Source organism: Hyla sarda, chromosome 2, assembly GCF_029499605.1.
Source record: "Hyla sarda isolate aHylSar1 chromosome 2, aHylSar1.hap1, whole genome shotgun sequence".
NCBI lineage: Eukaryota > Metazoa > Chordata > Amphibia > Anura > Hylidae > Hyla > Hyla sarda.
In genome coordinates, this window is record NC_079190.1 from 148062210 (window position 1) to 148085034 (window position 22825).

Genomic DNA, 22825 nt, shown 5'->3' on the forward strand with positions numbered 1-22825 from the left:
TCTAAACTGGGCAGTTCTCGAGACACGTGTCATCAGAGAGCACTTAGACAGAAAAGAACAACTCAACTTCAGCAGCTCATAAGTACTGAAAGGATTAAGATTTTCTAATAGAAGTAATTTACAAATTTGTTTAACTTTCTGGAGCCAGTTGATATACAAAAAAAAGTTTTTCCCTGGATAACCCATTTAAAGGCGTTTCGCGATTTTTTTCCGTTTTGTGTGTTCCGTTTTTTTGCCGGGGTGTGCGATGACCCGAAAAAGTTTGGGAAACACTGGAGTCTAATGGGATGAACAGTTTGCATCCATAGTATCTGGATTTAGAATGCAAGACACATGTACAGCTGTCTCTATAGAAGCCAATACGCTGAGTTATAGTGTGGGTGAACAGGAGTCCGATGCGCTAAATGGCTGTGTTGTTAGTCCACCATAATGCTGCTGATTTCTTTTTGTGAAATGGCTTTTTCCTGTTGGAGTTCCCTCCCTCCAACTACAAGTCCCAGGATACCTTGTTTGTAAGTGTAAGGTCACTTTTCTCCCTCCCACACATCAGCCACCCCACCCACTGAAGCAAATCTGGGACAATTCCGTGCAGCCCTATGGAGAATGATTTTCTCACCCAGTGGCCGCTCCACCCATTGTAGCAGACAGGCTCCTTAGAACACCTTACTAGTGAAATAGTCGTGGGTAGCACTGCAACCTGGGAAAACCTGATACAACACTAATTTTGTATGCTGTTAAAATAAACATTGGGGCAAAGATCAAATAAGAATTGCAAGACCATCCATCAGACACAGATACAGACACTATATTATGAACTGCACTGACTTTATAGCCCCTGTAGACCTGTTATGTTTTAGGGAAACTTTAAAGAGTGAACTGAGGGTTCACTCTGTAGGGTCATTCTTCTTAAGACGAGTGCCCCACTTAGAGCTTCTATAGGTAAAGCTGTGCATGTGTCTTGCACTCTATATTTAGATACTATGGATGCAAACTGAACGTCTCAGAAGATGGTAGACTACAAAGTGAATGACACTGTCATAAAGTATTCTGGATACACCTAGTGATGTTGGCCACAGTTATCACCTAACCCACTCATGAAGACCCCCATTCTGACCCATATGACACTGTATGGCAGTGTTTCCTAACCAGGTTGCTGTAGCTGTTGCAGAACTACAACACCCTTTTTTTTTTTTTTTGCAAATATGTGAATATATGCAAATATGCAAATATTCATAAATATTGGCACTTCCAGAGGACATTGGTGAAAGATATAACCGCGCATGCGCACTTTGTGAATTTCATTGGAATTTTCGTATGAAAAAAAAAAGAGAATGAACATAGCAAATAGGTGAATTTTGCAAACAGAGGACGAATATTCTTCCATATATACGTTAAATATCGCACATTCGAATATGGCCCCTGCCGCTCATCACTAGTACTAACCAAGTGGTGGTGAGTGAAAATTTAATTTTTATGACTGTTGTAATATTTTTGACTTAATGCTTCTTATGGATATTTATTGCTGGCTCAAAGGCCTTGGTTATATACATTATCACTAATTTGGGTTTTTAATTGTCTACAATAGAAGTTACGTTTTAGAAGGATTTGCTAATCTTGAAATAGGAATCCAGTTATAAATGTGAATAATAAAAAAAGGAAGCACGGAAACGTGCTGGAGGCTCAAGTGCCCTATATACTACATTTTAATCTATTTCGCGAAGCAGCCCATTACTTGCAAAGCCTCATAAGAACTCCTTCAAGTCATATCATGATGAATGGCTTGGATTTTCTGGCAGGTTAAATACTTTTCTTAATTCTACATTATGGTCAGCATGACACTGTCTACAGTGCAGATTCCTGGTGTGTTTTACCCATCAGCTTGTATTTCTAGCAGTGAGTGTCACCGAGCGCTTCCTGCGTACTTGACAAGGTTAAGCCATGCTGATGATACACAGTTGTATGCAGTTTCATTTTTCATAGATTCCTTCCGATAACTGTAACATGAACCCTAAAGTATGTGCAAGGAATCGAGAGCAGACGGACACATTGTTTCCTCTCATATACAAGCATGCCTATTCCTCCACTCAATAGGGACTGAGAATAATCACTATAATGTGGGGGAATGTCATTTTTCTGTTCTCTGGATTATTAAATGCTATTTAATATAGATATCTGTGTTTCCAGCGTTCATAAATACATATGCCCCTATTCATCTTCTACAGGACAATGGATGAACTGACAAAAAAAACGTGTAAAATATTAATTTAGTGCAAAAAGTATTTATTTATATGTATCTCGCTCTTTATTATGATTATTATTTATAATAATATATTTTTTATTTATTATTATAATATATATTTATTTATATATTTTTCATTATTTTACATGGATTGGTATAGGAACTTCTTTGGGGTGGGAGGACCTGTAAACTAAGCCAGAATAAAAAGCCAAGGGTAGGAAACCTTGGGTAGTGAGAGAAGACGTGTAAATATATCTCATCTATTATTAGATGTTTTTTTTTGTTAGATTTATATATATATATATATATATATATATATATATATATATATATATATATATATATACATATATACCATATTTATCGGCGTATAACACACATTTTTTTAGGCCAAAATTTTTAGCCTAAAGTCTATCTGCGTGTTATACGCCGATAAGCCGCTGCAGTTTAATAATTTAAAGTGGGCGCTTTAAATCAATGAACTGCAGCGGCTTTTGCAGGTCCAGAGACCTGCCGTCGCTGCCCGATTCTCTACCCCTGCCTATCTTGAGGTCCAGAGACTGCCGGCGCCGCTGCCCCATTGCCTCCCCCATCCCCGGTTTTTCTGACCCCGCAGAGGCCCCCAGGAAAGGTAGAGGGAGAGAGGCCATCACTGCCCGCTTCTCTCCCCCTGCCTTTCCTGGGGTCTAGAGCTCTGCTTCCGCTGCTTCTCTCCCCCTGGCTATCGGCGCCGCTGCCCCATTGCCGGCGCCGCTTCCCCATTGCCTCCCCCATCCCCGGTTTTATAATTACCTGTTGCCGGGGTCGGGGCCGCGCTGCTTCTGGCTCCGGTGTCGCGTCTCCTGCGTCATTGATATGCGCTGAGCTGCGCAATGACGAGTGATGTCACATTGAAGACGTCACTCGTCACTGCGCCTTGCAACGCATAGCAACGACGCAGGAGACGCGACACCGGAGCCAGAAGCAGGGGATGGGGGAGGCAATGGGGCAGCAGCGCCGATAGCCAGGGGGAGAGAAGCAGCGGCAGCAGGGCTCTAGACCCCAGGAACGGCAGGGGGAGAGAAGCCAGCAGTGACGGCCTCTCTCCCCCTGCCTTTCCTGGGGGCTTCTGCGGGGTCAGAAACAGTGTATCGGGGTATACACATGCGCACACACACGCACCCTCATTTTACCAAGGATATTTGGGTAAAAAACTTTTTTTACCCAAATATCCTTGGTAAAATGAGGGTGCGTGTTATAGGCCGGTGCGTGGTACACCCCGATAAATATGGTGTATATATATATATGTATATATATATATATATATATATATGCTGAGCCACCTTGAAATGATTTAATAATAACCATCAGATCTGGGCTGCAATATTTAGATTCTAGAAAGTATCAACACTATGTAGGGATATGGAAGAGCATCGTGTTGAGACTTATAGTCTAATAGAGGACTTAAAGGGGTGCTCCAGTGGAATTTTTTTTTTCAAATCAACTGGTGATAGAAAGTTAAACTGATTTGTTACTTACTTAAAAAATCTAAATCCTTCCAGTACCTATCAGCTGCTGTATACGAGGAAATTGAGTTGTTCTTTTCAGTCTGACCACAGTGCTTTTTGCTGACACTTCTGTCCATGTCAGGAACTGTCTTGAGCAGGAGAGGTTTGCTATGGTGTTAGCAGAGAGCACGGTAGTCAGACAGAAAAGAGCAACTCAACTTCCTTTGTAGTATACAGCAGCTGAAAAGTACTGTAATTTAGAAATCTGTTACATTTTTTGGAGCCAGTTGATATGAAAAAAGTTGTTTTTCACCGGAGTACCCCTTTAAATAAAAAAAATGTGGGTCCTCTGCTTCAGGATCCGACCTCTGATCTGAGTTGAACAAACAGTCTCAGAAAGAAGCGACACTTCAGATGTTAGTGAACAAAAGTGAATTTATTCACCCATCAGCATAGAGTGTAATGTTTCAGCTCAACAATAGAGCATTAGAAAGGCACACCAAGATTAATAAAACTGCTGCCAGTGATTGAATGAGCAGCCCATCAATGCCGAGACCTGGTCATCTCGGAAGGTTGTGGACGAGGCACTCAGTGGGGAGAGTCAGGCTAAGTTAGGGGGTAAGTTTTAACAGGCTGGAATACCCCTAATATCTCAGAATCCATGGACCCTTTTTGGGCCACTATGGTTTTCCCACTATACCACATACATAATATAAAGAAATACAATTGTACCATGTTTTAAATGAAACGACCTACACCATGACCTACTGTTTTTTCTTCACCGTTGATCTGATCATTGCATACACTTTCCCACAAGCATGTGTGACCAGTAGATGCCATAAGGTGATAGTAACAAATGGCAACAGGTTATCAGAACAAAGGTACATGGGAGATTAGTAAGTATTCATACCTCTCCAACAGTCCAGAATGATTTGACAATGAAAATATATATAACTTTACATAACGATTCAGTTTAGATTTATTTGTTTTAAAGAAAAATCCACAGGTTAGGAATAGCTAATCCACTGTAATCCTTAGTCTTGAAATTTAATGTGCCTGTGTTTTATACATTAGAGGAGTACTCCGGCCCTAAGACATCGTATCCCCTATCCAAAGGATAAGATGTCTGACCGCGGGGGTCCCACCGCTGGGGACCCCCACAATCTCTCATTCCACACCTACCTTTGTGAGCTCTCTGCAGTGTTGGAGGCTCCGAGCGTAAAACGTTACGACCACAGGGCCAGAGTATTATGATGTCATGACTCTTCCCCCGTGTGATGTCACACCCCGCCCCCTCAATGCAAGTCTATGGGAGGGGGCGTGACAGCTGTTCAGCACTGCAGAGAGCTCACAAAGGTGGGTGTGGAATGAGAGATTGCGGGGGTTCCCAGTGGCAGAACCCCCGAGATCAGACATCTTATCCCCTATCCTTTGCATAGTGGATAAGATATCTTAGGGCTGGAGTACCCCTTTAAGTCATATCTATGAATAGCTTAAATGTCACGCCGAGCGCTCCGGGTCCCTGTTCCCTCCCAGAGCGCTCTCGGCGCTTGTCTGCTCGCAGCGCCCCGGTCAGACCCGCTGACCGGGAGCGCTGCTCTACTATCACCGGTGGGGATGCGATCCGCGTGGCAGGACGAGCCCGCCCGCGGGTCGCATCCCAGTCCTCTCACCTGCCACATTCCCTTGCTGTCATGTCCCGGCGTGCGCGGCCCCACTCTCTGAAATTTAAAGGGCCAGTGCACCACTAATTGGTGCCTGGCCCAATCAGTGCTAATCACTCCCAAACATATAAAAACTCACTCCCCCTTCCTGTCCTTGCCGGATCTTGTTGCCTAGTGCCAGTGAAAGAGTTCCCGTGTGTCCATTGCCTGTGTATCCAGACCCTTGCCGTTGCCCTTGACTACGAACTGTTGCCACCTGCCCTGACCTTCTGCTACGTCTGACCTTGCCTTTTGCCTAGTCCTTGTGTACCGCGCCTGACTCCGCAGTCAGTGAGGTTGAGTCGCTATTGGGTGGAACGACCTTGGGGTTACCTGCCGCAGCAAGTCCATCCCGCCTTGCGGCGAGCTCTGATGAAAACCAGTAACCCCTTAGATTCCGTTCCCCTGCTACGGCCCACGCCATCACCTCACTGACACAGAGGATCCACAACCTGAGTCATCCCTGCATACCACTCCAGATCCTGACATTATATATTTTAAAGAAGAGGATTTATATCACATACAGCAAGTGGGGAATTGAATTAATTGCTTTACCTATTACTATCAGATACAATTTAGACCATACTACTAGTTTGGTTTTAAATCTTTGCTATAAAAGAATGGGATTTTGTTTGTTATATTTTCTAAGGAATGTGGACAGAAATAGTCACACATATTTAAAGGATGATACACATTGAAGTGTAGTGTGGCTGACATCTATTGTATACCTACAGGATTAAAGGTGAAAGTATACCTTCAGAGGTTGTCTGGTGAAAGAAACAGCCTGTTTATGGTGTAAAAAAGAATAATAAAGCAACTTACTACTATAATGTTATTATCCATAGTGCAAAGATCTCTCCATATCAGCTCTGCTCTCTCCCTTGTAGCCGTGACATCATGTCACACTATTTCCCATCCCTGCTCCCCCTTCCCTCCTGTTTGCTCAGGAGGAGACCATTGATATGAAGAGGGATGATCATATTACATTTTAAGGCAGCATCAAAGGGGTACTCCGCCCCTAGACATCTTATCCCCTATCCAAAGGATAGGGGATAAGATGTCAGATCACCAGGGTCCCGCTGCTGGGGACCCCGGGGATCGCCGCTGCAGCACCCCGCTGTCATTACTGCGCAGAGCGAGTTCGAGTTCGAATGACGGGCAATACAGGGTCCGGAGCATCGTTACGTAACGGCTCTGCCCCTCATGACGTTACGGCCCACCCCGTCAATACAGGTCTATGGGAGGGGGCGTGGTGGTCGTCAGGGGAGGGGCTGTGATGTCATGAGGGGCGGAGCCATGACGTCACGCTGCTCCGGCCCCTGTATCGCCCGTCATTACGCACAGAGCGAACTCGCTCTGTGCAGTAATGATGGCGGGATGCCGCAGCAGAGATCCCCAGGGGTCCCCAGCAGCGGGACCGTGGTGATCTAACATCTTATCCCCTATCCTTTGGATAGGGGATAATATGCCAGGGGCGGAGTACCCATTTAAGCTTTTCTCAGCAATATTAGTTTCTGTCAGAACAGCAGGCTCACTGGTGTTTTATCTGAGAAAGGCTTTCTACTGCCGTAAAATCTAAGTTGCAGTAATTTGAGCTCCCCTTTTTCACATTAATGATCTCCTCCTAAGTAAACAGCAGGGAAGGGTGATCAGGAATGGGAGCTCTAAATTCAAAGCCTGTGACGTGATGTCTCAGATAATATGCAAAAATGCAAGAGTGAAACAGCACCTTCAACTTCACTAGTTTAGCATTTCATCTGTAGTGCTTACTGTGTCAGGGCTCGACTCAATGGCCCAAGAAACATCCAGGCAATATAGAAGTAGACCAAAGCACAAGTTAGTAGCGGATACAAAAAGCATGGAGCTTTATTTCTCACCAGAGTTTCACACAACATTTTGGCGGTACACTGGAGCACCTGGGAAATGTGGTAGTGTACCCTTGACATGTTTTGTGTAACTTTCTTGACAAATAAAGCTCCATGTAGCTTTTTGTACCTGCTACCAAGTTGTGCTGTGGTCTACTTCTGTATTGCTCAGCTGATATGGATAGATCAGGCTAATAACATTTCAATAGTATGTTGCTTTATTATACTTTTTGACACTAAACACAGGTTGTTTCTTTTTCTGGAGAACCCTTTAGCATTTACATATATAACTATGGACTTAGAGCGGTTAATGATTAAACTAGGGAAATTGTCAATTTCTTCAAACACCCACATGATTGTAGGAAGTGATGTTTTCTCCTTATCCAGAAACTAAAGCATGTCATCTGTGCACAATGATAGTGTCTCCTCCAGGGTGCCATATTTAATTCCCACCACATCTGCTGACTTGTGAATTGCATCTGCCAGAGGCTCTACTGATACAGCAAAAAACAGCGGTGATAGAGGGCAAATGTTCCCATTTAGCTCAAAGAACTCATTCACTCACTTACTGGCATAAAAACATTTGGAGTGCAAGATTACAAATATATTTATGATATAAAGGTTAGCCTGAATCTATTTCTGAGACTACTGCCCACATTTGGGTCCATGCAATGCTGGCAACATTTTTGGCAATGTCTTATTATATACAGAATGCGCCACATCAATATAAGTAAGACACTGAAGATTAATGCATAGACTTCTAGTTAACTGTGCAGGCTCCTGGTCCCTGCTGTCCAGGCCTCTTACGCTTCATATTAAAATTGTGATGTGATTAGCCATTATTTGTATGCCACTCATTGGCCATTTTATTAGGTTTAACTTGCTAATACCAGGTAGGACCCCTTTTTACCCTCAGAACTGACTTCATTTTTCATGTAATACTTATTAAAAGGTACTGGAAAGATTTCTCAGAGATTTTGGGCTATATAGACATGATGGCATCACACAGTTGATGCTGATTGGTCGGCTACACGCCATAATGCGAATATCCTATTTTACCACATCCGAAAGATGCTCTTTTGGATTTAGATCTGGCGTCTGTGGAGACCACTGGAATACAGTGAACTCATTGTCATGTTCAAGAAACCAGTTTGAGATGTGAGCTTTGTGACATGGTGCATTATCCCGTTGTAAGGGTGGGTTCACACTACGTTTTGTCCCATACGGGAGCGCATACGGCAGGAGGGAGCTAAAACCTCGCACTCCCGTATGTAACCGTATGCGCTCCCGTATGCCATTCACTTCAATGAGCCGACCGGAGTGAAACGTTCGGTCCGGTCGGCTCATTTTTGCGCCGTATGCGCTTTTACAACCGGACCTAAAACCGTGGTCAACCACGGTTTTAGGTCCGGTTGTAAAAGCGCATACGGCGCAAAAATGAGCCGACCGGACCGAACGTTTCACTCCGGTCGGCTCATTGAAGTGAATGACATACGGGAGCGCATACGGTTACATACGGGAGCGCGAGCTTTTAGCTCCCTCCTGCCGTATGCGCTCCCGTATGGGACAAAACGTAGTGTGAACCCACCCTAAGTAGTCATCAGAAGATAGGTACACTGTGGTGTGGTCATAAAGGGATAGACATGGTAGGCAACAATACTCCGGTAGGCCATCGCATTTAACCCCTTAAGGACTCAGGGTTTTTCCGTTTTTGCATTTTCATATTTTCCTCCTTACCTTCTAAAAATCATAACCCTTTCAATTTTCCACCTAAAAATCCATATTATGGCTTATTTTTTGCATCACCAATTCTACTTTGCAGTGACATCAGTCATTTTACCCAAAAATTCACGACGAAACGGAAAAAAAATCATTGTGCGACAAAATCGAAGAAAAAACGCCATTTTGTAACTTTTGGGGGCTTTCGTTTCTACGCAGTGCATATTTTGGTAAAAATGACACCTTATCATTATTCTGTAGGTCCATACGGTTAAAATGATACCCTACTTATATAGGTTTTATTTTGTTTTATGGGAAAAGGGGGGTGATTCAAACTTTTATTAGGGAAGGGGTTAAATGACCTTTATTAACACTTTTTTTAAACATTTTTTTGCAGTGTCATAGGTCCCATAGGGACCTATACCACTGCATACACTGATCTCCTATGCTGATCACTGGCGTGTATTAACACGCCTGTGATCAGCGTTATCGCCGCTTGACTGCTCCTGCCTGGATCTCAGGCACAGAGCAGTCATTCGTCGGACACCGAGGAGGCAGGTAAGGGCCCTCCCGGTGTCCTGCAAGCTGTTCGGGACGCCGCAATTTCACCGCGGCGGTCCCGAACAGCCCGACTGACTAGCCGGGATACTTTCACTTTCGCTTTAGAAGCGGCGGTCAGTTTTGACCGCCGCTTCTAAAGGGTTAACACCGCACATCGTCGCGATCGGTGATGTGTGGTATTAGCCGCGGGTCCCGGCCGTTGATGAGCGCCGGGACCGATGCGATTTGATGCGGGGTCGCAGCGCGTCCCCGCTTCATATCGCGGGAGCCGGCGCAGGACGTAAATATACATCCTGTGTCGTTAAAGGGTTAAATGACAATCATCTTAAACCATTTTTCCCATTCTCCTATTACTTCTGACATCACAAGGCATTGTCATCCACCCAACTGCCACTCACTAGATATTTTTCCTTTAATGGACCATTCTCTGTAAACCCTAGAGATATTTGTGCGTGAAAATCCCAGTAGATTAGCATTTTCTGAAATACAGTAGTCCCTCAAGTTACAATATTAAAGGGGAACTCTGGTGCTTAAACATCTTATCCCCTATCCAAAGGATAGGGGATAAGATGCCTGATTGCGGGAGTCCCGCTACTGGGGACCCCGTGATCTTGCACGCGGCACCCGTTTGTAATCAGTCCCCGGAGCATGTTCGCTCCGGGTCTGATTACCGGCGACCACAGGGCCGACGGCGTGTGACATCACGCCTCCGCCCCCGGGTGACGTCATGCTCCGCCCCTCAATGCAAGCCTACGGGAGGGGGCATGATAGCTGTCACGCCCCCTCCCATAGACTTGCATTGAGGGGCGGAGCATGAGGTCACACGGGGGAGGAGGCGTAACGTCACATACCGCCGGCCCCGTGATCGACAGTAATCAGACCCGGAGCGAACACGCTCCGGGGACTGATTACAAACGGGTGCCGCGTGCAAGATCACGGGGGTCCCCAGTGGCGGGACTCCCGCGATCAGGCATCTTATCCCCTATCCTTTGGATAGGGGATAAGATGTTTAAGCACCGGAGAACCCCTTTAATTGGTTCCAGATGACCATTGTATGTTGAAACCATCGTATGTTGAGACCAGAACTCTGTGGAAACCTGGTAATTGGTTCTGAAGCCACCAAAATGTCATCCAAAAATAGGAAAAAGTGAGGATTTAAGATAAATAAGCAGACAACTAATACAGATAAAGCAAATCCTTACACATAAAAGTAATAAAGATCTGCTGGAAGCTGTAAATCACTGTCTATTTCAGTGTTTCCCAACCAGAGTGGCTACAGATGTTGCGAAACTACAACTCCCAGCATGCCCGAACAGCCGAAGGCTGTCCGGGCATGCTGGAAGTTGTAGTTTTGCAACAGCTGAAGGCACCCTCTTTGGGAAACACTGGTCTATGTAGAGGACGGAAGCTTCTTCAGGGTCCTGTACAGAACACGCAAAAAAAGGAAAATGGAGCCGCCCTCACCTGGTGTCCAAAGGAGCAGCTAACCCTGGCACAGGTAAAGAGTACAGAACATGTAATACCTCCCTGTACTGGCTACCAGACACCAGTCAGTGCATGCACTTTATTAATACACGGGTTTTACCAGTGAAATATCCATTCTGATTGGTCGGTTCTTCCAGTCATTGACACATTTCGCACATTCCATAGCATTGTATGTTGAGTCTAGTTTCAAGTTACAATGGTCCATAAAAGACCATTGTATGTTGAAACTATTGTATGTTGAGGCCATTGTAAGTTGAGGGATCACTGTACTCAGACTAATCCGTGTTGCCCCATAAACTGTGCCACTGTCAAAGTTACTTTCTTCCCCATACTGATGCTTGGATTAAACATCAGCAAGTTGTCTTGACCACATCTACATGCCTTAATGCATTTGCTGCCATGTGATTGGCTGATTAGCTATATCTGTTAACAAGCAATTGAATAGGTGTTCCTAATAAAGTGAGTGTAGATGTCTTATACGCAAGAATGAAATAAAAACAAAAAATCGGACGTCATTGAAGCACTTGCACTAAAGGCATCATTTAGGGCACAAGTCCTCTATGCAGCTAAACAAACAAAACAGTCTTACCACCAAACTTGTGAGTTCCCATGACCTCTTTCTACAAGATGTGAAGATGTCCGCGAGACTACAGTTTTGTTTCCCAGGAACTCAAACGCTACTAGACACATGCATGAGAGATACCAGCTGTGAGATGAAGTAGAAAAGGCGTCCTTGTAAGACAAGATAAAAAGAATTGGAAAAGTTTATTATTTGCAATGGAAACTTTTCCAAATTACAGCAAGGAAAGAGTTACTGCATAAAGCACTATATCATTCCTAGCTTGAGTCCTTATTCGGTTGTATCAGGTTTTACATGATCAGTGAAAGAAAAAAAAAAGATTTAAACTACAGTTAGTAGTAGCAAAAGACAATAAAAAATGTACAAGGGTGCATAAATATATATTCTAATCATAAACAGTATAATGTATTTACATAAAAGAAAATGTTATTTCAAATTCCAGTGGAGTAAATGGTTATCATCTGAGGAGACAAAGACTGATCTTTGCATGAGATGCTCTGTTTAGTGCAAGCACATGACCCCAGTAACACTGTCCCTTCACAGACCAAGAATAATGGACAATGTCTGTATTTTAGCAGGGCATTGACCCAAAGCATACATCAAAAGCCTCACTGGTGGACAAAAAAGCCGGAGTGATCAAGTCAATGCCCGGACTCTGTTTCTATCATAAGTTCATAGAATAATTTAAAAACTACTGACAGATGGCTCTCATTCACCCTATAAAAGCTTCAAGTTAATTTCCCCCTTTCAACACCATTTTGTTTTAAGGTATAAAATCCTGTGTTGATTCATTTCACAAAATACCTTTTTAGCGGTCGACGCTATGTTAAAGTTAAAAAAAACTCTTAATCAAATCATCGTACACTAGAGGGGAGAAGATGGAGAAGATGGATTTATCATTTACTAAATTAAAAACTAAATAACACTTGTAAGATCACAATCCAAGTATTACCCTTTGAATGAAGACACTTTTTTTTATTTTGTATTTTAAAGAACTGATACAGTAAGAATGGCAGTTTTATTCCACACAGAGGGGGAGACTTATCAAAATCTGTGTAGAGGAAGAGTGGTGCAGTTGCCCATAGCAACCAATCAGATTGCTTCTTTCATTTTTCCACAGGCCTCTTTAGAGGCCTGTGGAAAATGAAAGAAGCGATCTGATTGGTTGCTATGGGCAACTGCACCACTCTTCCTCTACACAGGTTTTGATAAATCTCCCCCAGAGGGTACAAACCAACGAAGGCAATGGATACTGACACCATCATTCAAGGATAAAAGCCCAATGTATTTCTTTAAATATATATGAAGTCTAGTACAAGCAGGGTTTCAATATAGTGCAAACAATAATACATCTGACATGGACAACCATGGCTGATTCATTTTAGTCCCCCAGGTCTTTTATCATGATCTTCTTAAAGAAGGTACAAATCTTGATGGTTACTAAACAATAAGTGGCACTATTGATCAAATGTGTTGAAACCGTATAGAACAAAAGCTAATGGTTACAAACAACACTTAAGGGTTGCTTCCACTTTACAAAAAACCCAAACACAACCAGATCACCTCAGCAGAAACAGCACCCAAGTACAGATTGAACCCAAGAGCAAAAGGGTCACCACCTCACATGGTTCTACCCTTCAGCTACCCCTACACTGCCCCTCTACATGGTTCTACCCTTCAGCTACCCCTACACTGCCCCTCTACAATGACTCAATTTGACCTGCACATACATAGCTCTACCCACTAGTTATACTTAAGCCTCAACACACCCACTTCTTCTCCCAACAAACTTCCATATCCTATCAAAGATCCAGTGCCCATTTCTACAAGGTGTAGGTCTAATTGCCAGTTACCCATCTTTGGCGCCCTGAAACCTGACACCCCTTAACTGATCCCTTAACTAACTGATGATATTTTTGGCCTCATTCGACACAGCCACAAACCACATTAAAGACTTCAGTCCTATCTCAAGTCTAGCAAAGGGCCAAAAGCTGTGGTAAGGCTTCTTTCACACTGCAAAATTCTCAGTTTTTAAACATCTGTATAAAGTTCTGTCTGAAAACCAGCTGAAAACGGCAGTAACAAAATCCTATACGCCCGTTAGAAAATCCCATTATAGTCTATGGGATTTTCTAATAGCCATTTGAACCCGTTATAGTCCGTTCATGAACTATTTCTCCCGTTACTATCTTCCGTCACAAAATAATGTCTGTTATCAATAATGGGTTCAAACGGCTATTAGAAAATCCCCTAGACTATAATGGGATTTTCAAACGGACGTATAGGATTTTGTTACTGCCATTTTCAACTGGGTTTTCAGACGGAACTTCATACGGATGTTTAAAAACAGAGAATTTTGTAGTGTGAAAGAAGCCTAAAATGGCACACTACATACACGCATTAGACAAAGATATTACACATGTACTTGTATATATTACACACACATAGTTACACATATTAAACATACTGTACTTACCTCCTCTTCAGATAACAGTCATATCCCAACAGTGAAGAGATAAAGCCTACTTCCCCTTAACTTCTCTCCGCACTCCCGACAGGGCTGTTGCCTGTGTCAAGTTACAGCAGCCAGTAAAAAACTTTTGACTACTGTAACACAGCTGTACATACAGAAAAGGAAGGGAAAGGCAGGAGTTCCCCAGACTATGCCAATGCATTTTTTTTCTTAATACAGTAAATATGGGATGTAGTAGTCATGGTAATGAAACAACTCCATTATCAGCCCATTGTTGTACACCTATTTAGAAGGTAAAACATGTTGTACAATGGACAACGATTAAGATTGGCAAAGACATTACTCTTCAACTGTCCTAGTCAACACTGCTATATCTATTTTAGACAGAGATCCAACAACTAGAATTAGGAAATACAAACATGTCTTCATACAATCAAGCAGTGGTATGTCCCTTTAGAAAATAACATTTTATTTATGTTAAGTTAATATGAAATCTGTGAAGCTTTTTGTAAAGGCTCAGACGGTATGGCACATGACAATGTTTGGATTCTTGTGATCATCTCTAGGATAACATTCTGCAAACCATTATGTTTTGCAATAGATGGCATGAAGCCTTCCAATTTAGAAGTTAAACAATGTTTCTTTTGTTGAAGGGGTACTCCGCCCCCAGACATCTTATCACCTATCCAAAGGATAGGGGATAAGATGTCTGATCGCTGGGATCCCACAGCTGGGACCCCCGCGATCTCTGTGCAGCACCCGGCGTTCGTTTAGAATGCTGGGTACGGGTGGCAGGGATCGTGACATCATGGCCATGCCTCTAATGACACTACACCACACCCCCTCAATGCAAGTCTATGTGAGGGGGCATGGCATCTGCCATGCCCCCTCCCATAGACTTGCATTGAGGGGGTGTGGTGTGACATCATGGGTGGTGTGGCCATGACATCACGACCTCCGCTGGGCGCTCTAAGCGTTCGGAACAAAATGTTCCAAACGCTGGGGCAGTGGAGTACCCCATTAAACTGTGCATAATGTAGTATTTCATGGCAGGCAGATATCCACAGACAGGCTACATACAACACTACCTTAATAACATGAACAGTCTTGGAGGATCAAGGATAATAAGTAAGTTTTATGTAAAAATAAAATCGGTTACTAGCATTGTTGACAAGATGGATTGATGAAGGCAAACCCAGGTTGTCACATTATGTGGTCAAATGCTATTAATCTTTATAGCCGCTATATCATTTCTGCACCTTTTAAAAGTCCATCTCCCTGTTATATAATTAGATTAATTGCCGCACTTAATGTAGCCGCAGATTAATGGGAAGTCTACCGGCTCCTCCGTGTCATAAATATGGAGGGAATAAATAAGATCTCCTCCCAATGCACTTTGTGATTCTCCTTCTGGGTCAAGTGGATAACAGCAATCCTTTCATCTTTGCTGTCAGAATGCCACTTACCAGCTAAAACAGGAACACTGCATGCATAATAAATCTCCATAAGACAAATGATCATGAAAGGTTGTCACTGTGTTATTGTTGCTGCTGGTGGAGGGAGGTGGGCGCTATTATCAGTGCGCCACAATGCTTGACTAATTAATTGGTGAAAAATAAAATGGATGGCAGACTATTGTGTGCTTGATGTACCCTCTGTGTGCTAACTGGCATCTGAGCTGGCATAGGTGATGTTATGCATGACGGGAAGACAGAGACAGAAAGGTGAGCTACGTATTAGACGACAGCGTCCTTACAATCAATATCGTTCGCTGCTGACATTTCTCTGTGTACCACAGTGTTCCTGTCAGAAAAATATGTGACATACCTAAAGCATGAGGCAATGAACTTGTTCTTTCTGTGTCTGTCCATTTGTACTATAGAAAGCCGTGGCCTTGGAGTCACATAACTCATGTTGCTTCAGAAATGAAAAAAAAAAAAAAAAAAAATATATATATATATATATATATATATATATATATATATATATATATACATGTCCTAAAGGCGTTGCTGCTTTCAGTCACTGATGTCCTGGCCTTCATTCTTTGCTAAAGCATTGCTCAGGATGGGCAAAACTCTAAGAAAAATATAGGATTATACATTTGGTACTTTTGGTTTGTCTTTACAAATTAGTTTTTCCTGGCCGAGATAACGACTCCAAGATATTTCAACGTAGCCCCTTCTTTAAGAATCATTATATTACCGGAAGCAACGATGATTTGGCCCAGGATTTGGCCCAGTTCCCTTTAAGGCCTGAAACTTCACTAAACTCATTAACTATATTTATAATTTTAGGTAGCATAATTTCCGGATTATCGAGGAAGAGTAAAAGATCATCTGTGTATGGCAACACCTTATCATTCACTCCTTCTAACCCAAATCCGTGAAACTCTGTTGATCTCCTCAATAGCTCTGCCAGGGGCTCTATATATAAGACAAACAAAATAGGGGATAAGGGGCACCCTTGATGCATGCCTCTAGAAAGTGGAAAAGGGTAAGTTAGCCTACCATTGATGATGATACTGGCCTTTGGATCTCTAGAAAGGAGTTGAATCCATTTAATCATTCCTCCACCAATATTATATTCCTCCAGTAGTTTCCAGAGGAACCTCCATTCCACCCTGTCCAAGGCCTTCATTGTGTCCAATGACAGGATGGAACAAAGGTGCCCCCCCATCTACTTCCAGTTGGCAAATACCCTTGCAATGTTTTATTGAATTAACCTACCAGGAATAAATCCTGATTGATTCGAGTGAATTAACTCTGGTATGACTTTAATTAGCCAACCTGCTAAAATTTTCCCTAATAATTTAACATCAACATTTAAAAGATATAGGGGTCTAAATGCTGCTGGCTCCCATTTTCCAGGATTCATTCAGTACAAGTAAAAGTTTAGCTAGAAGCACCTCCACCGACTCTTTGTAAATAGCGAAAGACAGTCCATCCGGGCCTGGGGCAGATGACTCAGAGCCTTCCTTTACTGCTTTTTTTAATTCCTCCATTGTTATGGGGCTATCCAGATATCTGTGCCTGGGATATCCTTGGAAGCACCATTTTCCCCATAAGCGCCCCGTACTTACTCTCCACAAACTGTACTTCAGATTTATACAAATTTGCATAAAAAGAGAAAAACCTGTCCCAAATTTCAGAAGGAGATGACTATGTCGCTCCATTTGGTTTAGCAATATTGGTTAACTCTATAGGACTATTTCGATTTTTAATAATGTTTGCCAACAAACTACCTGGCTTGTTACCTTCAATACATTTTTTTTTTTTTACTGCTCCATCTCAACCTCATATCATCAATTCTAATCTTGCTCTCTGGAAGGTCATCACCATGGCCTTGGTTGTAGTATGATTTGTGTACTGTATGTCAGTTTAATGTAGCCATTACCTATAGCTTTATTATGTGGTGCCTGCATTTGTATAATTTTTTTTGCTAAAAGTTTTCTCCAATTTTGGTCAGTCCTTTGTAATAATAAGTCTGGTCTTTCCCCGATATAAAATATTATTAGACACTCCTTAAAGGTTGTCATACTTTTATTAGTAACTTATATTTTAGGAGGTAAAAATCTGTACTATTACAGTATATAGAATTATACATTTGTACTCCTGGAACCATCTGTAAAATATTTATGTACCATAAACTTCCATTTTAGGAAAAATAATATGGTATGCAGGCAATTCTTACTTACAGTAGATGTTATTTTTTTCCCCTTTAACTTCAAGTGTTGCCTTCCTCACCTCAAACACATCTGTTACGCCGAGCGCTCCGGGTCCCCGCTCCTCCCCGGAGCGCTCGCTTCACTCTCCCCGCGGCAGCGCTCCGGTCACGTCCTCTGACCCGGGGCGCTGCGATTCCGCTGCCAGCCGGGATGCGATTCGCGATGCGGGTAGCGCCCGCTCGCGATGCGCACCCCGGCTCCCCTACCTGACTCGCTCTCCGTCTGTTCTGTCCCGGCGCGCGCGGCCCCGCTCCCTAGGGCGCGCGCGCGCCGGGTCTCTGCGATTTAAAGGGCCACTGCGCCGCTGATTGGCGCAGTGGTCCCAATTAGTGTGTTCACCTGTGCACTTCCCTATATCACCTCACTTCCCCTGCACTCCCTTGCCGGATCTTGTTGCCTTAGTGCCAGTGAAAGCGTTCCTTGTGTGTTCCTTGCCTGTGTTTCCAGACCTTCTGCCGTTGCCCCTGACTACGATCCTTGCTGCCTGCCCCGACCTTCTGCTACGTCCGACCTTGCTTTTGCCTACTCCCTTGTACCGCGCCTATCTTCAGCAGCCAGAGAGGTGAGCCGTTGCTAGTGGATACGACCTGGTCACTACTGCCGCAGCAAGACCATCCCGCTTTGCGGCGGGCTCTGGTGAAAACCAGTAGTGGCTTAGAACCGGTCCACTAGCACGGTCCACGCCAATCCCTCTCTGGCACAGAGGATCCACTACCTGCCAGCCGGCATCGTGACAACATCTCTGTCATGTGTGTCTTCTGTGTCCCATGTAGGGAAGTAGACTATTTACAATTCTACTTAGGCAAGTACCCTGAAGCCTCCGCACTTTGGGGTCTCTACCACTCCATTCCAACATCATGAAGTCTACTCTTTCCCCCATAAGTCAATGTCATGGGCATTGGATATAGTGTGATTTGTATACTGTATGTCGCTATAACATAGCCATTACACATAGCTATATTATGTGACCATTGTATTTGTATAATTTTCTAGCTATATCATTTCTCCAAGTCCACTCCTGCCCAGATATAAAATAGCAATACACACATCTTAAGTTGCTTCTTAACCACTTAAAAATCAGACATCTTATCCCCTATCCTTTCGATAGGGGATAAGATGTTTTTGCCCAGAATACCCCTTTAAGGACTCAGAGCGTACCTGTACGCCCTGAGTCCGCTCTCTTTCTATAACGTGGGGTCACAACATGGCCTCGTGTGATAGCGGGTCGGGCTCGGCCTCTAACAATGGCCGGGACCAGTGGCTAATAGCGCGCGGCACTGATCACAGTGCCGTACGCTATGAACCTTTTAGATGCAGCGTTAAAAATTGATTGCCACATCTAAAGTGAGAGTAAACATATCCCGGCTAGCTCAGTCAGCTGTTCGGGACCGCTGCAGCAAAATTGCGGTGTCCCAAACATCTGGAACACACAAGGAGGGTCCCTACCTGCCTCCTGTGTGTCCGAACGCCAAATGACTGCTCAGTGCCTTGGATCCAGGCATGAGCAGTCAAGCGGCAGAATCATTGATCAATGTTATCCTATGGGATAACAATGATCAATGTAAAAGATCAGTGTGTGCAGTGTTATTGCCCTCTATGGGGGTTATAACATTGCAAAAAAAAGTGAAAATAAAAAGTTAATGAAAATCATTTAACCCATTCCATAATAAAAGTTTGAATCATCCCCCTTTTCCCATTTAAAAAACAAGCCTGTGTTAATAAAAATAAACATATATGGTATCGCCGAATTATAAAAATATATCATTAAATTAAAAATATATCATTAATTAAACCGGTCAAACCGGTTGTGGGACGTGCCCGCATGCGAGTCCCAGCCCGTCACTCACCTTCATCCTCTGCCTCCATCTCTCAGCTTCAGTTCGTGTGCCCACGCCTCCTAGGGCACGCGTACGCCGGAGCTCTGAAATTTAGAGGGCCAGTATGCTCATAAACATGTGCTTCACCTGTTCCTGGTTATAAGTTTCTGCACCTCCCACATACCTCTGCCGGATCTATGTTTGCCCCAATGCCTTAGAGAAAGCATTATTCTGTGTTTCGTTGCCGTATACCAAACCTTGCATTCCGTGACCTGACCGTGTTCCTTTCCGCCTGCCTATTGACCTACTGCTACGTTCCTGACTTTGCTCTTGTGCCGCCTGCCCTTACCTCCTGCTATCCTGACTAAGTCCTGTCTCATCCCTTCTGTGCCTCGCTTCACCTTGTTCACAGTCGTGCCAGGGGTAGCGACCTGGGTGCTGCGTGCCACAGCAAGACCATCCCACTTTGTGGCGGGCTTTGGTGAAAACCAGTGGCACCTTAGACTCCGCTCCCTGGCACGGCCCGCGTCATCAGCCACACAGGACCAGCGGATCTACCACCTCTCATGTCCGAGACTACTGTGGTCCAGCGGATCTACTACCTTCCGAGTTCCAGTCGTCTGCGGTGAGTCTAACACGTATTCATTTTCGTGCATGTAGTTATGATTTTTTCCAGAAGTACAACAAAATCAAACCTATATAGTAAGGGTATCATTCTAATCGTTTGGACCTACAGAATAAAGAGAAGGTGTCATTTTTACCAAAAAAATGTACTGCGCAGAAACGGAAGCCCCCAAAAGTTACAAAATTACGTTTTTTTTCTTAAATTTTGTCGCACAATTGTTTATTTTCTGTTTCACCATAGATTTTTGGGTAAAATGACTGATGTCATTACAAAGTAGAATTGGTGGTGCAAAAAATAAGCCATCATATGGGGTTAAAGAGTACCTGTCACCAACTGTTCCCTAACTACTCCTTACATTCCTTCCCCCCTTAAAAAAATTTCATGGCTTCAAAAAGCTCTGTATCTTACCTTTCTTCTTGCTCACTTATTGTAATCTCCCAGCAGGAGAAAGTGAGCGTTTCCAAGTAGGCATGACATCACTGAAGCCTGCTGGTGGACCAACTCCGCCCTCACATCATAGCAGTGCTGTGATGAATAGAAGACCTCAAGCTCTGTGCAGCAGCTTTCAGTCTGTGTACCTTTCAGTGAGGCTCTTTGCAACTTTCAGTGAGTCTCTTTGCAGCTTTCAATGTGGCTCTGTGCAGCTGTCAGTGAGGCTCTGTGCAGCTGTCAATCAAGCTCAGTGCAGAGAAACACTTCCTGAGTTTGGTCTAAGTCTAAATCTAAGTTTTTGACCAGACAGAATGTGTTCAGGCCAAGAAGGGAGACCCCTGGTGGCCAGAAGTATACAGACAAAAAACTAACATAAAAGTATTTTTTTAAAATTTTTTTTTAATGGAAGACAATTACAAAAGTTACTTATTTTGCATAAGGAATCAAATATTAAAAATCATGTTTAATGGTGGAGCCTATTTAAGTTTGACCTTATAGAACAGCGGTTATGACAATATTCAGTTGTTCTAAAGGATACTTACAAGCCATGCGAATATATATGTAGACTCTTCCCAGCTATTTCTTTGCACCCCTCTTCCCTATCAGTCTTCTGTTCATATTTACAGCCTTGTTTAATCCTTGCCTACCTTGGATATGCTCCCTGCGTCAGTATTTCTGTTTAGTCATAGAACAGAAAAGCAAAAAAAAATCAGATGATGGACACCAATGGTGCCCTACATACCCTAGTAACTCTATTGGAGTCCACCAGGGTTCTGTCATGTGTCTGTCATTTCAGTGTGTTCTTCCCTAGTTTTTCTGACGGTTTTGACAGAATCTGCAGGAAAGGCTCCACATGGAGTCGCAAGAGTAGATGTTAACATAGGCGTCAAGAAGAAAAACATATATAAAATCATGGTAATACAATATTTCTTAACATACCCAGAGGTACTTCTATAAGTTTTACACATAACTAGAAATACACTTTACTGTATCTACATTTTCTTTAATACTAGTTCCCGCAGCAGAATATCCCACAGTTGTACAATTCTAACAGTAGGAAACCTTTTATAGTTGAGATTAAATCTGTTTTCTTCCAGACTCAAAGGGGATTTTTAATCCTCTGTGAATACCGTAAACCTTACAAACGATCACAAAGGGGGAATACTGACTGCTAGTACATTTACTGGCTGTGATCACACTCCCCTAAGTCTTCTCTTCTACAGTGTTAGAGTTTTTCCACTCAGAAATCATTTATACTTCACAGACATTACAAACATATATAAATGGAGTGAATAAAATTACCTTGAATGACATTTATCTGCATGGTCCCTGATGGTTTTATGTTCTAGGACCATGATGGCAATGAGACATGGGAGATCCACCTCAATGATGTATGTATGGTCTGCAACATCAAACATTCATTATAAGAGAAAATAGTCTTTAATAAATATAATTGGGATGATCTCAGTTAAAAAGGGGGATTTTTCTACTAGGTAAAATTGTTAAAATTTGATGTGTAACACATACATATATGTAAAGATGTCTAAAGGAATCGTTTTTAGGTAAAAATACCTATACTGTATCATTGTGCTCTTCTTCTCCCCATGAATCTAATCACTTCCTGGTTTCCTCATTGAACTGTGACCCTACTGTTGCCAGGTAACAGAGCACACACTTTCCCACAATCCCTCTTGCTTGCATACACAGTAGAGACTAATGAGCATGACTGACCATCACTGTAGCACTAAGATGGTCATAACCAAGGCAAACAGGGAAAATTTTTGCACATTGGAACCTGTTTAATTTTACATAATGCATCAGTTTAAAGGAAATCTGTCATCAGAATCACCTGCACTAAACCTGTTACACAGGCTTGTAGTGCGGGTGATCCTGATTAAAACGCTTCTTACCTGGTTAAAAATGGTTCAGCGCTTCTTAAGATATCTATATTTTTAGTTTTCTGTTATTCCCTGGCTTGGGACTCAGTGGGAGGTGTTATCATCTGGGACTCGGTCACACGTCATTCTAGCTGGGCGGAGCTGCTGCCCGGCTCATGAATATTCATAAACTTATCCACACAAATATATACATAGTTAGTATGGTTGAAAAAAG